The sequence below is a fragment of the Papio anubis genome, chromosome 5 (assembly GCF_008728515.1).
Source record: "Papio anubis isolate 15944 chromosome 5, Panubis1.0, whole genome shotgun sequence".
Lineage (NCBI taxonomy): Eukaryota > Metazoa > Chordata > Mammalia > Primates > Cercopithecidae > Papio > Papio anubis.
The window spans coordinates 170,812,965-170,826,908 of NC_044980.1; the positions used below are offsets into that span (position 1 = coordinate 170,812,965).

General features: G+C 53.4%; 1 protein-coding gene across 6 annotated transcripts in view; it reads right to left on the reverse strand.

Moving 5' to 3' along the window:
* COL23A1 (collagen type XXIII alpha 1 chain) overlaps nucleotides 1-13,944 on the reverse strand; it is a 357,189-nt gene that overhangs the window by 80,611 nt on the left and 262,634 nt on the right. The gene's annotated exons all lie outside the window — the stretch shown is intronic.

A 13,944-nucleotide genomic window follows, 5' to 3' on the forward strand; every position in this document is an offset into this window, starting at 1 on the left:
AACATGGTGAAACCCTGTCTCTAAAAAAAATAGGAAAATTAGGCCAGGTGTGGTGCGCGTGCCTGTAATCCCAGCTACTCGGGAAGCTGAGGCAGGAGAATTGCTTGAACTCAGGAGGCTGAGGTTTCAGTGACCTGAGACTGCACCATTGCACTCCAGCCTGCTGGGCAACAGAGTGAGACTCCATCTCAAAAACAACAAAAATAAAATACAATAAAATAAAATAAAAATAAGAACATGCACAACAAGTAAAAGTGCAGCAATCACAAGTGCCTACTTCCAGAAGTTTCTCATTGCCCCAAACAGAAACTGTTATTAATGTATCTATTAAGCAATAACTGCCCACCCCCCGTCCCTGGTAGCATCTCATCTGTCTCCTGTCCACGCATCTGCCCACGTCCACGCACCTGCCCATGTTCACGCACCTGCCTAGGTCCACGCATGGGCCCAGGTCCACACATCTGCCCACGTCCACACATCTGCCCACGTCCACGCATCTGCCTAGGTCCACGCATGGGCCCAGGTCCATGCATCTGCCCACGTCCACGTATCTGCCTAGGTCCACGCATGGGCCCAGGTCCACGCATCTGCCCACGTCCACGCATCTGCCTACGTCCATGCATCTGCCTACATCCACGCATCTGCCTACATCCACATATCTGCCTATTCTAGACATCCTGATATTGCACAGAGGTGGGATCCTGTAGTAACTGTCCTTTCCAACTGGTTTATTTCTCTAAGCACAACGCCTCCAGGGTTCTCTGTGACGTGGCATGTGCCCGCACCCCATTCCTTTTCATGGCTGAGTAGTATTTCATTGTATGGGTAGGCTACATTTGGCTCATCCATTCCACTGGTGGTGGACACTTGCTCTCTCTCCACCTTTTGCTAATGTTGCCAGAACACTGGTGGACCAGTCTCTGAGCCTCTGCTTTCAGCTCCTTGGAATATATATCTCGCTAGGCCACATGGTAATCCTATGTTTAGCAGGGCAGCACTTTTTATTTCTAGAAGAAAGGAGGCTCTTCATATGCCTGGGCTCTCTCTTCATCCCTGGTGCCCCTTGGAAGGAGCTGACCCTCCTTCCCTCTGTCTCTGTTTCTGGAATCAGGGACCCCGTCTAGCAGGGCCATTCCTTCAGAGCTGCTATGGAAGGGCATAAAGCTCAAAATACCATTTTCTTTTCTTTTGTAGACAGAGTCTCACTCTGTCACCCAGGCTGGAGTGCAGTGGCACGATCTTGGCTCACTGCAGCCTCTACCTCTTAGGTTCAAGTGATTCTTCTGCCTCAGCCTCCCGAGTAGCTGGGACTACAGGCGCCCGCCAGCATGCCCAGTTAATTTTTGTATTTTTAGTAGAGATGGGATTTCACTGCGTTAGCCAGGCTGTTCTTGAACTTCTGACCTCATGATCCGCCCGCCTCAGCCTCCCAAAGTGCTGGGATTACAAGCATGAGCCACTGCGACTGACTCATGCCTATTTTTTTGTATTTTAGCAGAGACGGGGTTTTGCCATGTTGGCCAGGCTAGTCTCGAACTCCTGGCCTCAAGAGATCCACCTGCCTTGGCCTCCCAAAGTGCTGGTGGTGTGAGCCACTGCATGTGGCCTCAAAAGATCATGTTCATCTGTTCCCTTGTGAACAAGAGAGGCCGAATCCCTACTGTCACAAAGGCCATTTCCCAAAGGGGAAAGACCTGGATTTGTGTGCTGCTTCTGTGAGCGCGGCCTGGAACAAGCCGGCTCCTGCCTCGGGGCTGCCGAGCTGAGGTCCTGACCCCTCTCCAGGTCGTGTGAGGATGAGCTGAGATAACCTCAGACATTCAACTTCTCACACCTCAGTTTCCTCTGCCTCAAAATGGGCATTTGTACCCAATCCCAGGGCCTGTCACTCATGTGGTCATTCCAGGGACACCCACGGGAGGCCCTGCAGGCACTAGGGACTGCGAGTTGGGTCAGCCCTGTTCCAGGGTTCCACGGGCAGCACCACTCCCCACACAGGCACCCACCACACCGCAGCGTGGGGAGGCGGCTGGGGACAGGCGGATAGCTCGCTGGGCTGTGCCCCCAGTGGGTCCACTTGAGGACATGCTGTCCCTGGCAGCTCAGGGGTGCTCATGCCCTTTCAGAGCCACTCTCCACCTGCAGGGCCCTTCCTGGTGCCTGGAAACTTGCCTCTTCCGGAGGGAGGCTAAGCAGGATGGGATGGAGGATGTGGGGTGGCGTGTGGCGCTGTAGGCATAGGGGGGCCCAAGTGGGCAGGGGCCTGGATCTGGGGCAGTAGAAGGGGCTCCCGAGCCTGGGGGTGAGGGCAGCCCAGCTGTGTGTGGTCATCAGACCCAAATGGCCCCCACCAGGCTCTGTGGTCCTGGAGAGCAGGGCCCTTGCTGGCCTGTCTCTGGGGCTTGGCAAACGGTAGATACGCAGGGAATGCCCATGGTCCTGAGCTCTCGCCCTTCCCAGATCGATTTCATTGCCCACGAAGGGTCCTGTGGTAACTAATCTCCCTGCTCCGATCCCCAGTCCCCAAGGTCCCTACTCTGTGGGGACCTTGGGGACTGCGTGGGGCTACTTCCCATCCATTCAGAGGCTACAGTGTGGTCAGAGGATTCTTGGTTTCCCCAGACATAAGCAGTCCCTTTCGTTTCCTCCCTAGGTCCTGTGCTGCTTTGAGTGGGGTTGGGCTAACTGCAGAGGGTCCTTCCGGGGGAGAGGCAAAGGGGGATCTGCTGGGAAGTTGGGAGCCCACTGCTGGGAGCGGCGGCCCCATCCTGCAGGTCCCAGGTCCTGCATCCAGTGCAAGCCCCGGCTTCTGCACTGGGGAGATGCCACCATCACCCTGGCTGCCTCTAGAGCTCCTTGGAAGACCTTTCCCCCTGGAGCAGGGCACTGGAACGCTGCAGGAAGCAGGGAGGGCAACTCCCACGTGTGCACCTACCATGAGCCATGCGCCATGCTGGGCTGTCCAGATGTCTGCTCATCTAGTCCTTGCAGCCCTGCCAGGAGGGAGCATCAACCCTCCTTTGCAGATGAAGCAAAAGAGGCTCACAGAGAAGTGGTATGTCCCAAGTCACACAGCTGGCACAGCTGGTGTGTGGCAGAGCTGGGATGAAAACCCGGTTGTGTTCAATTCCAAAGCACTTTCTGTTTAAAGAAAAAGACACGTGACAGCCTGGGGTCTCTCCATCTATTCAGATGCCACTGTCCAGTCAGAGATCCCAGGGTGGCCCCGGACACAAGCAGCTCCTTTTCCTCTCCAGGTCCTGTGCTGTGGGGGGTGTGGGTGGGCTGAGGCCCTTTGGGGGCGGGAGGGCTGGGATTACTCTGGAAGGTGCAGGGGGTGCTTGGCCCCACCCCCAGTTTCAGATTCAGTCGGGCTGGAGAATTGGCATTTTCAACAAGTTCCCACACTATGCCGCTGCTGGTCTGGTAAACACACTCTGAAAACCAGTTGGCTTCCTTTTCTCTGTCTTTAAATATTGTTTTGGCTTTTACAAAAATATTGCAAGCCTCATGTACTTTTCACCGTGCCATGTTGTCTTTTAGGCGCTCAGGATGGCTGGAGTCAAGTTGTGAGTTTGCAAAACCCAGGAAGACCCATTCTGGGTTCATCAACTGCTGGCAATGACTTCTACCGAGATGACCACGGCTGCTACTGTGTGGGGGGCACTTCCGGAGCAGTGCCCGGTGCTGTGCTGAGCACTGTCACGCAAATCGCTCTGTTGCTTTTCACAGCCACCTCCCAGGCAGAAGCCACCACCTTTTCACTCTACCAGGGAGGGCGAGTCACTGGCCCGAGGCCACACACACACACACACACACACACACACACGCCGCAAGGCTGGGGTTCAGCCCCGGGTGGTCTGTGCCACAAGCATGCACCCAGCCTCAGGATTTGATGAGCTGGGACAGAAGTGACTCACCAGTTCTAATGGAAATGGGTCGAATGGCCAGAATCAAGGTCCTCTCCGCACCCGCTAATCTCTCTGACTGAGTTCCCAGGCCCCGTGAGCAGCACTGCCACCTACCCAGGAGCTCAGCAGGGGTTGCGGGTGGCCCCATCACATCCACGGTTCCCGCCCACCCCTCCAGATCCGAGTGGCAGCAAAGCTGAGGTTCTACATCACTGTCTGCATGCTGGCCCTGCAGGGCATTTTAGGCATAGTGACCACGGACCTCACAAGCACCTCGCGAAGCAGGCACTAGCACTACTCCCAGCTTTACAGATGTGCACTGCGGCACCCAGAGGCTCAGTGACCAGCTCAAGGTCATGCAGTCAGGAAGAGAAAGAACCAGACGCTGACCTTCTGTCCCCTCCAGGTCCAATACCAGCGTCTCCCCAGGCTCCAGGGTCGCCGCCTCCCCGCTGCCTGCCCCATTTCCTCTCTTGCCTCCTTCCTCTCATTCCCTACCCGTCAGTCAGGGCCATCCTTCCAGACCAGAGATCGGATCATGCCACTTCCCTTTAAAGGCATCCACAGGTTCCCCGCTGTCCTTGGGACAGCGCTACCTGGCCAAGGCCCTTCCTGGCCAGCCCGGGCTTCCCTCTCCAGCCTACTCCACCCAGCTCCACTTGTCCTCCATGAGTTACTCCTGGCCCACCTTTAGCCAGACGTCTGGCCTGGACATGCCACACCCCCTCAGCTGTGCTACTCAAGTCTCCAACATCCTTTCTCCCCATCTTTTTTTTTTTTTGGCCAGGAAAACTCCTACTCATCCTACATTACCCAGCTAGGACATGGACTTATGTCTCAGCCTTCCCAGGTGCTTACTCTTGGGCCAGGGCATCTACTTGCTACAGTGCTTAGCACGCTGGGATGGAGCTGTCTGCCCATTGGTCCCATTGCCAGACCATGAGCTCCCCCAAAGCAGGGCCCGTGTTGGCTCGGTCTAGGTCCTCTGAGTGGCCCAAGCCCAGGCAGAATCCCGCTAAACAAGACCAAGGTGGACATTCACCAATGACCATGCAAACAGGCTCTCGATTCCAGGGTGTCCACAGCAGCTTGTGCCTGGTCTGATGCTTGTTGTGCCCTGGGAATGGAGACCATGTGGCCTGTTTTTCCTTTTTAACTGTTGTGCCTGCACTTGTGCCTGCCCGGTCTGTCTACCGGGGTGGGAAAAGGCAGTTTATGAACCAAGGGTGAGCTGCCGTGGTCTTTCTAGCCAGGGCTGTTGGAAACCACTTGAGTGAATCGAGCCCTAGTAACTGCTCTTAACCACTCCCCGGGGAGCGCCCGAGACCCCAGATAATAAGCTGCATGTGTGTGGGAGACAGGCCCCCTTTTTCCCCAAGGATTTATGAGCGGGGGAGTATTCTCATTGACCTCCGTTTCAGGAAAGGCCTCTTTCTGGAATACTCCATCAACAGGGAAGCACATATGCTCGCCGCAAGCCTGCCTGATGGCCCCACGCCCAGCATGTGTTTCTTGTCTCCTACGCGTTTGAGCACTGGCTCTGGGGAATGCGTGTATTTCTGAATGTCCCTAAACACAGCTCTGAGTGAAGCACTTATAATTTACCCTCCATGAAAGCCGTCGCTGCTCTTTCCAAACATACTTGGAAGTGGGTTCAAAGTTTATTTAGAAAGAACATTTAAAAAAAAAAAAAAAAGACGGAACGAGAGTGCTTGTGGATTCTTACTCCCAGTCCCGGCTCACTGGGACCTTGGGAATAATTCCTTCGGCTCACAGACACGACACCCTGAGAAAAGACCGTGAACACGTGGGCCCTGGCCGTCTGTCCACGCAGGCATCTCTCCAGTTCGTCCTCTCTTTATTTATTCACCTGCTATTCTATCTGCTTCTCCCTCCCTCAGACCTTCTTTTTCTTTTCCCTCATGTTCCCCCACCTCTTCATTCATCCATTTCTCCAGCCCTAGAAAAATGACTCAATTCTTTTTATTTATTTATTGTTTTTGAGACAGGGTCTCGCTCTGTCGCCCAGGCTAGAGTACAGTGGCATGATCTCGGCTCACTGCAGCCTCCACCTCCCTGGTTCAAGTGATTCTCCTGCCTCAGCCTCCTGGGTAGCTGGGACTACAGGCACCTGCCACCACGCCTGGCTAATTTTTGTATTTTTAGTAGAGACGGGGTTTCACCATGTTGATCAGGCTGGTCTCGAACTCCTGACTTCATGATCCGCCCACCTTGGCCTCCCAAAGTGCTGAGATTACAGGCGTGAGCCACCGCACTCCACCAAAAATGACCCAATTCTTATTCGGGGGTGAATGAATGACTTTATTCACCTAGACAATCAAGTACCCATTTGCATATTGGTTCATCCATTCATCCATCCATGAAATTAGCAATCTTTGTTCATTCGTCTTTCTGACCATCCATCCAGGAAAGATGTACTAATGACACACTCTGTGCAAGGCACTGGGGTACTAGAGTGAGTGCGTCCCAGTCCCTGCCCTTGAGTAGCTCACAATAATCTGGGAGATAAGATGCAAACAGTCCATTACAGCACAGTGTGGGAGACACTATTAGAGACATGTGCAGGTGCCGTGGGTGTCGGGAAAGGGGTACTGATGCCTGGCAACAATTCTGGGTACAGAAGGGGCTACGGAAAACACCTGTGGAAAACCTGCCCACCTCTCTCTGTCTCCCAGAACCGTGAGGCAGCCAACTGGGGCAAAGCAAACTTCACGGCCACTCCAGGGCCTTGGAGACCTTATCTGCCAGGAACGGTCTTCTGGACTGGGCTGGTTCAGACTCGCCACTCCCTTAGTGATTCCTAGAGCAGTCCTGTGGGGCCTGTGTTACCAGGTCCACTCTGCAGTGGAGGAGACTGGGGCTCAGGCGATTGGAGGGGTGAGGCGCAGCAGAGCCCACGTGCTGGACTCCGAACACTGGCAGACAGTGCATGTGGCCCTCTGCAGCCTCTGTCCATGGAGTGACCCTCAAGACAGCACCAACCACTGGGCTACCTGCTCCCCTCTGAAGGCCTCCTGGGTGTTCAGGACCTAGACCCAACTATTTGGGGTCAGGACTCTCCCTGCACCCCACACAGCTCAGAGCTACCTGAACGCTCCTGGCAGACAAGCCACTCTCCCTGTGTGAGAAGCTGACTGCTCAAAGGACCCCACCAAGCCCTGCTGTGTCTCAGCACCTCCCTTTTTGCAGCCGAGGGCTGAAGGACTGAGAACCAGGACCTTGCCTGCAGAGCAGGGACTGTGCGTGCCCAATTCCAGGCTCTGGCTAGGCCCTGGGCTCTGGATCCTATGGAGAGTGGCATGGTCCAACCAAGAACGGTGGGAGCTGGCAGACCCAGCCTGCCCTGCCTGGGTGGGGATGGCAGGGCGGCCCCTCTGCCCTTTGGCCAAGGGTTCCTCCTCTGCCACAGCAAATGTCTGGGGCCATCGTTCCTGCCATCCACTCCCATATGTCCCCACTGAATTACCTGTTCATCATTCCCCCAGTCCTTGTCACACGCCCCACTGCGTTTCACCATCTGCTGCAGCCTCCTCTGGGCCTCCCTGCCCCCAGGCTCTGCTCTTTCCATCTAGCCCCTCCCTGATCCTCACCCAAGGGTCCTTTCTAACACTGGTCAGGCCACTCTCCAAAGGAACAAAACCAAAGTCCACTGTTACCTTCTCAGCGCAGAGCAGCATGGTAAAGAGAGACCTCTTTAAAATGGTACAAATCCTGACTCTCTCACAGGCTATTCCCATGAACTTGGGTAACTCAACAGCTCTGGACCTTAGTTTTCCCATCTGTGAAATGGGTATATTCATGGCTTTCCTATGGAGGAGCTGTTAGCATTATGGCTGAATATAAAGTAAGGCTTTCCCTCAAAACTATGCCTCAGAAAGGAAGGAGTCATTTTGGGCTCAAGTCTTTACAGAAGTCTTTCGTTTTAGGGGGTGCATGCTCAAGTAATTACTCGAAAAAAAAGACAACAATGTACTGTTTGGTGGCGACACACAACCCAGAGCAACTCCAATCAACGTGATTGTAGATGGTTATAGAGGTAACGCAAGGGGTCTACCAGAAAAATAAGAGGAGCCTGGTAGTTAAGGGTGGGAGACTGAATGGACAGATTTATTTTTACTACGTAGGTAGTAAAGGGCAGAGAGGTCAGGAAAGGAAACACCAACAACAATAAGAATGCCGAGAAGTAGACAATGAGGGCTACCTGCTGATGCAGAAATGGGACAGCCAAAATTTTAACCCAGCAATGGAGAATACTGAAGAGAATCGCGGTACGCAATGAGGAGTGTCCCAAAGCTCGCGAGTCGCCGAGAGAATCGCGGTACGCAATGAGGAGTGTCCCAAAGCTCGCGAGTCGCCAGCACTGGTTACCTGATGAGCTGGAATCTCGACCAAGCATCTCCAACCATGGCCCATGAACTAAATCTGACCCACCGCCTATTTTTGTCCATCAAGTTTTATCAGGACACAGCCATGCCCATTCATTTATGTGTGTCTATGGCCATTGTTGCTCTGTAATGGCAAGTTGAGTAGTTGTGAGGAAAATTCTATGGCATGCAGAAGCTTAACTATTTACTATGTGGACTCAATCTGGACAGCTGCCCTTCTGCAAGCTGGGCAGAAGCTTGTGTGAGGGTTTATTCTATGGAGAGAGGAAGACAGAGTCTGTAGTTTGCAGGACGCCAGGCAGAGCCGAGGAGGGGTACCATTAAGTGAAAGTACACATGGAATACGGAGGCACCCGCATCTCTCCTTCCTCAATGTAGCTCGCAGGATGTGGGCAATCAGACCTTTGCTTCCAGGTAGGAGATGAGCAGGCTCTTCTTGGGGACTCTGTGAGGCCAAGAGAAAAGCCCCTGCCAGGCCACACTCCTGGGCACCCACCACAGTCAAGGAGCCCCACCCAAGTACCTGGAGCTGCCTGCTGGCTTTCTAGGCTTCCACTCCGAAAAATGAGCCAAACTTGCCAGACATACGAGGAAGCCTCTAATGTGAGACACAGAGGCTTCTGTGAAACACATGGGGAAACGTCACCTGGAGCAGACAAAGCCTTTCTGAAAAGAGAAAACCTAAAAAGAAAGTAATGAACATGCTCAGAGATAATGATGGATATTATATTTGTAAAATAAGACAAGGATCCTATTAAAAACGAATATTCAGAAACATTTGCACAAAATTCCTTACAAATCAAACACATGATAGGAAAGATTATAATTTAATTACCAATAGATGATGAGGCCAGGCATGGTGGCTCACGCCTGTAATCCCAGCACTTTAGGAGGGCAAGGCAGGTGGTCAGGTGTTTGAGACGAGTCTGACCAACACCGTGAAACCCCATCTCTACTAAAAATATAAAAACCAGCTGGGCGTGGTGGCACATGCCTGTAGTCCCAGCTGCTAGGGAGGCCGAGGCAGGAGAATCTCTTGAACATGGGAGGCAGAGGTTGCAGTGAGCTGAGATGGTGCCACTGTACTTCAGCCTGGGTGACAGAGCGAGGCTCCATCTCGAAATAAAAAAAAAAAAAAAGAAAAAAGAAAAGAAATAGATGATGAGAGAAAGGTTAGGGAAGTCTCCAAGAAAGTAGAACAAGACATACAGATGCAGACGATAGGAATGAAGAGTTAAGAAAATCCGTCCAGAGAATCAGGATCATTCCCGGGACTGTGCCCTTTCCCCACAAAATAGCAGCTTCAGAAAGAGAGAACAGAGAAATCTGGAGGGAAAATCATTAAAGAAATAATTCAAGAAATTTGATCTTCTGAGAGTCCAGCTAGAGCAGCGAAAGAAAAGAAACTCTGAAAAAATAGTTCATCTTAAAATTTCAGAACACTAGCGTTTAAGAGAAGATCCAAAAACTTCCAGAGAGAAAGCAGCAGATTTCATGTAAAGGACTGAAAGAAAAGGAAGGCTTTGGACTTCTATTTGGTAATATCTAGAACTGGAAAATCAAGAAGTTGCAGAATATTCACTGCTATTTGGAGGAAGGTGATAGTTATTAACTGATCCCCCCTCTGCTATTCATCAGGTGCTGTGCCAGGGACCAGGGATACCATGGGATACGGTGTAATGAGTCCCTCACCATCATTGCAGACTAGCAGGGAGAAAGGCCTCGACCCAGTGATGTACTGAATTACAAACTGCCAGGTGCTATGAAGGAAAGGTTCAGCGACCTATTCCACTACGTGGTACATGAACACGACCTGGTCTGAGGGTCAGGGTTTCCCTGAGAAACTTATGCTTGACATGAGGAGGCCAGATACATGACCGGGGCTGGCTGCGAGAAGAGAGGGAAAGGTGTTCTGGGCAGGAGGAACAGCAGGTGCAAGGGCGCACACCACCTGAAGGGGTATTAGAACAGATAGCTGCGCCTCACTCCCAGAGTTTTTGAGGCTTCCTGAGGCTTAAGAATTTGCAGCTCTAACAATTCCCAGGTGATGTTGGTGCTGCCGGCTGCAGAACCACAGCTTGAGAAACACTGGCCTCAACGTCTGCAAAGTCCAAACCTAACAAATTTGTATTTTATCCTTCAGGCCAGAGTTCCTCAAACAGGAGAGTCATTTGGGAGCTTGTTAAGCAAGCAATTAATAGGCCACCCCCAGAGATGCTGATGCTTTGGGCTGGGCGGAACCTGACAATGTGTCTGGACTGGGAGGGCACTGGAGGGCTGGGAGTAGGGGCACTGGGCAGGCATCTTGGTAATGCAGGAGGGAGATGGTGGGGGCCTCACCATTCGAGGCAAGGGCCTAGTGGTGGGAAAGGCAGGATGGATTTGAGAAGCAACTGAACAGGTCTGAAGATGGCTTGAGGGCACTGACAACTGAAGGGTGTGTAGGAACACAGCCACCCCCGGGAGACTCTAGCCTTCGGGGTCCCGGATCAGATCTCGGGGTCCCCAGCCAACGAGCACTGTCAGCTCTGGCAGCTCATAGCCCCTTTGTCAGGCAGAAAGCCCCCTCCAGGTGGCCAATTTCAGGTTTCAAGTGTCAGCTAGATTTTCTGCTCACTATCCCCCATAACCTGCTAGAAAGTTCACTGCCAAATTGATTTCCAAATTTTGTGAAACAAATGTATTCCCAGGTGAAAACTACTGTATCCGATTTCTTCTGCAGATGACCCAGCCAACATGGAAATCTGCTTTGTCTGACTTTTGAATTCACCAGAGTCAACTTCCATTGCTCAGACAACTGGACGGAGCCCCACTTCCCACTGCGACCCAGCCAGATGAAGAGAGTGGGGCCCTGAGTCCGTCAGCCAGCCCTACACTCTCCACAAGCCAGGCCCCAGGCTCCACCTGCCAGCCAGGAGGCAGACAGTCCACAGACCCCAAAAAGCACCCATGCCTACCCACCCCTACCAGGAATGGCAGCTGTTTCTCTGCCAGAAGTAGGGCCAGGAGAAGCCCAAAAAGGCCCCGCACCCACCAGGCCCTTATGGACCCTGAGTCACACCTGTCCCCTCGAGATTCTCTCTGGGCCATTGCAGTCCACCTACATTTGGATGCAGGATGAAAGGCTCACACGTGGCCGGGCGCAGTGGCTCACGCCTGTAATCCCAGCACATTAGGAGGCCAAGGCAGGCGGATCATGAAGTCAGGAGTTCGAGACCAGCCTGGCTAACATGGAGAACTCCCATCTCTACTAAAAATACAAAAATTAGCTGGGTGTGCTGGCGGGAGCCTGTAGTCCCAGCTACTAGGGAGGCCGAGGCAGGAGAACTACTTGAACTTGGGAGGCGGAGGTTGCAGTGAGCCGAGATTGCGCCATTGCACTTCAGCCTGAGTGACAGAGCAAGATTCTGTCTCAAAAAAAAAAAAGACTCACATGGAAGCTACCAGTGGCCTGCTCGCTGGTGCCCTCATCCCGTGACCATGGAGCCATCAGTGGAAAGATCCAGGAGGCGAAGGCCTGGGTGGTGTCCCCTGGCTGGAAGGTCCCAGGAGGGAGTGTATTCAGGGTGGAGAGGTGCTCCCTGCAGGCCTCTCCCCTGAAAAGTCTGGGCCCCTGGGCCCCTGGGACTGCTGCCTTCCCTGCAGGAGAAGGGCCTAGGGTCTCCTGCCCATTTAAGAAGGCTCAACTCACACACACGCTGCATCCTGTCGGCTTTGGCTCTTTTAGCTTATTTGGTGCTCAGTCCTCACAGCAACCCTGTGTGGTGTTACTCCCTCCTGACTGGTTCAAGCCATCTGAAGCCGTCCTCTGCACGCAGGTAATGATCCAGCCATGGTTGGGTGCGGTGGCCCATGCCTGTAATCCCAGTAGTTTACATGCCGAGGCGGGAGGATGATTTGAGGCCAGGAGCTCAAGACCAACTTGGGCAACATGGTGAGACCTGATCTCTACAAAAAATACCATATATATATATATATACACACACACACACACATACAAGTGGTGTGCACCTGTAGTCTCAGCTACTTTGGAGGCTGAGGCAGAAGGAGAGCTGGAGCCGAGGAGTTTGAGGTTGCAGTGAGGCAAGATTGCACCACTGCCCTCCAGCCTGGGTGACAGAGTGAGACCCTGTCTCAAGAAAAAAAAAAAAAAAAGATCCAGCCACCTCACCTTGGCCTGTCTGACCCTGTCTGGTCTGTCCCTTGACTACATCTCTGGTCTCATTTCAGGTCTCCCTATCCGGTGAACCACTAGGACCTCCTCTCTGCTCCTTCATCCCAGCAACACAATCCTCCTTCGGATGTGCCTGGGAAGCCCTGCCCACTCGCCAGCCTGGCTACTTCTTGTCACGCAGGTCTCAGCTCAATGTCACTTCATCAGAGAGGCCCTCTCTGGCAGTCCTACCAGACAAGCCCCGCCTTCACTCGGTCACATCCTGTCCTGGCTCACTGCACGTTTCCATCCTGCTAGAATGCAGACTTCTTAGCGGGATAAACCTCGTCTCTCTTATCTCCTAGTGCCTGGCATATAGTAGGAGCTTCATAAGTATCGGTCGAATAAATGAAGTGAGAACACGAATGCCCAGTAGAAAAGGAGTGACTGGCCCCAAGTTGCAAGCTGGCAGAGGCACTGCCTCCACTGTCATGCTGTGCTCCCTACTGGGGTACTGGCTTGGGGGCCCTGGGGGAGGCTCTGTGTCAAAGGAACCTTCTGGAAGGCAGAAATGACCCTTCTGGGTGTATCTGGCAGAGGCAGTTGCAGCACCTGCAAATCAGAGAGGAAAGTGAGGTCACGGAGAGTGGATGCTTTGAGGCCAAACACACCTGGGTGGATCCCAGCTCTCCAGTCACCTGCTGCATGGCCCTGAGCAAGCTGCCTACACTCCCTGAGGCTCAGTTTCCCCATCTGTAAACTGGTCATAACATGGCACTTGCCTTCTGGATTGTTGTGAGGCTCATACAATACCCTGCCTGTAGCAAGCACCTGGCCAGGTGCCTCAGAGCCCTGCAAATGGTCCCCGAGGAATCTGCGGCCCTTGGGGCAGGGTGCGGAGCAGGGCGAGGCTCTGGACAGAGGCAGCCACCGACAAGAGGGTGGGGCAGGAGCAGACACCACAGAGCGTCTGAGTCTGGACACGTGTGCCTGGCTTCTGTGTCACAGGCAGGGCTGGGCCATGTGCAGGGTTTTTCATCTTTTAATCCCAGCTGTTATCAGCTGCTGGGAAATAGCTGAGCCCAGTCTCCTAGCTGGCACAGGCCTCCTCTGAATTCCACAAACAGAACAAAGAGTTCCGAAATAGTGACACAGCTGTCCTGACCGGCAGCCTGGGCAGTCAGCCGGCAGGGCCAGGCCAGGAGGAAGGCACGCAAAAGCCAAGCAAAGCCACTTGGCTAGAGGGTGGGCACAGCTGCGGGAGGCTGCTGGAGGCCTGGCTGACCAGCCAGCCAGGACCATCCCAGGCTCTGGGGCTGCTGGGAGACTGGGGGTCACCTTCTCTGAGCTGGGCCTGATATTGTGTACTCAGAGCCTTCTGGTGGTGTGAAGGTCCTGTTCCGGGACTACTCCAGGGTGCAAAGTGAGTGGCGTGGCTAGATCTCCACTGGTGACACCCCCAGACACCAAAGCT